The following is a 2,163-nucleotide window of genomic DNA, read 5'->3' as shown; positions in this document are numbered from 1 at the left end:
ATGAATTGATTGTCTTATTTGCAAGAAATTAAAATCTCAATTGCAAATAATGGACTAATAATCTCAACATGTGGCAAACATGGAAATATATTACATCACATTACCTGGAATACATGGTACTGAACAGGGTCCACAGTACAATAAAGATGTACTGAATTTAACGTAGTGGAAAAGGAATTGTACTAACCAGTAGTACTACAGTCACGGAAACTGTTGTGTGCTGATGGCCTGTGAGGCTCTGACCATAGCCTATTTTTGCTAATTCCTGTAAGTACAGGAGGCTTGATGCAAATTGAACGAAGGGATAACTTTCATTATCCCTTTTCCTGGACGGTCATACCAATCGATGGATTGGTTTGGATAAGGGGCGGCCACCGCACACGCAGGCGCGCATCGCCGGATGCCGCCGCGCTGGGGCGGCGCCGCCTCCGCCGAGTGATTCAGCAATGGGGCCGAGGGCCGCCGCTGCGCACTGAAGGCCGCTGTTGCCAAGGCCGGCCGCCGCGGTGACCCCGCGCCCGGAAGCTCCGTCCCGGAGAGAGACAAGGCAGTCGCCATGGAGCCGGGGCTGGCGCTAGCTGCGCCTCCGGTGGGCTGGTGCTGCCACGGTCGCCATCGCGTGGAGGCTTATCGTGGGCGCAGACGCCACGGGGTGCTGGTCAGGGTCGCCAGGAACCGGCCACCACGTGAAGCAGCACCGAGCCGATGTCCGGCCGGCCGCCGCGGGAGCTGGGCCGGTGACAGGAGAGCCCTGTCGTCCGCTAGTAGCCGCGACCGCCGCCGCTGAGGGCGGGTTGTTGGAAGACGAGGCTACCGCCGTGGAGGTGGGGCCGGGCGCCGACCACAGGCACGACGCGGAAACGGCAGCCACGGGGGCATGAGGAGCCGCGTCGGTCGTCCTCTGGTGGGGGCGCCGCTTGGAGCAGCAGCACGAGGCCGTGGACGCGGGCATGGAGGGCGCCGTTGTGCTGCAGGGGGATGGCCCGGAGGGCGCTGCCGCACTCCGTGCTGGAGGTTGCCGGCCGCCGCCGCCAAAGGCGGTTCCCGGGCTGCACGCGTCGCCCAGCCATCGGTCGCGAAGACCAAGCGTGCCGCGGGGGTGTCGCGCGGGGGGCGGCGCCCAAGCTTCCCGCTGCCGTCGCTCCTGGAGAGGAGGCTGTTTTCGCGAGCGTGGCGCCGCTCCTTCGGCCGTGCAAGTCAGGGCGGTTGAGGCTAGCGCGAGGGCTCGCTCGATGCAACACAACGATCGTCAAGGAGCAATGACGGTGATGGCCAGTGGGCCGATTTCTCCTTCCTCGAAACGAAGAACGCAGAGACGATTGAAGGCATGTATAATCTCATGAATCCTTACCTTTTCTTCCCTGTACTGTTCTTATTCTGTTCATCAATTTTGATGGTTTTGAAGCCAAGTTCTTGGATTTTGCCATCAATCTTTGGAACAATGAAGGCCAGCGAAGGAATCGATCAGGCGAGAAGAAGCGCCAATTGGGCGCCTCAGCGATCTTATTCGATTTGACTTTTCTTCCCTTTTTCTGGTTCATCGCCCTCGTTCTTTGTCGATCTCGAAATCGCTCAAGATTGTAGAGCGTGCTGATAACGTGTTGAAAGTAATCGAGAGACAAACGAGAAAGATAACAAAATGATTCAACTATCTTCTTCATTGATCAACAAGGGGTATTTATACAGGGGTTCCCGTCTGTTCGGGAAGTCGGTTACAAGAGAAGGCGTCTGTAGGAGATGCCTGTTAGATAAAAAGGCGTCCGTACGGACGGTGGTGGTTTGGGCACTAATTAACTGCCTATGGCAGTTAGGATCTAATCCTAACAGAAACCTCTATCTAGATACTCCTTAGCATACAACTGAGACATCTAACAACATAAGGATGTACACACATATATAAAGTCAATTCGTGTAAGCAGCCCAAATTAGTCCGAGAAGCCATATATCTGTATTTCTCCGTGTTCTTGCATTTTAGAGATTTAGTTTAAATATGTTCCTAATGCACAATGTACTCAAAACCTAATGTAACTTTTCTTATATAATGCGGTTAAAATTTAGCACAGCACATAAGAAATATTTGTGAATTGACTTGGTAGAATTATAAACAAGTATAATATTTTAGTATAAATAAATATATAATTGACTTTGCAGATAGTACACATA

The 2,163-nt window shown here is 53.0% G+C and overlaps 1 long non-coding RNA gene across 1 annotated transcript; it reads left to right on the top strand.

Moving 5' to 3' along the window:
• The first annotated feature begins 970 nt into the window (after positions 1-970).
• Positions 971-1,506, top strand: LOC139836129 (uncharacterized). The gene is made up of 2 exons (XR_011752397.1): positions 971-1,325; positions 1,411-1,506. It is a non-coding gene; the product is annotated as an uncharacterized lncRNA (long non-coding RNA).
• Positions 1,507-2,163: the final 657 nt, after the last annotated feature.

Source organism: Lolium perenne, chromosome 1 (assembly GCF_019359855.2).
Source record: "Lolium perenne isolate Kyuss_39 chromosome 1, Kyuss_2.0, whole genome shotgun sequence".
Taxonomy (NCBI): domain Eukaryota; kingdom Viridiplantae; phylum Streptophyta; class Magnoliopsida; order Poales; family Poaceae; genus Lolium; species Lolium perenne.
The sequence above is the reverse complement of the archived record's forward strand: the minus strand, read 5'-3'. Positions and strand labels throughout refer to the sequence as shown.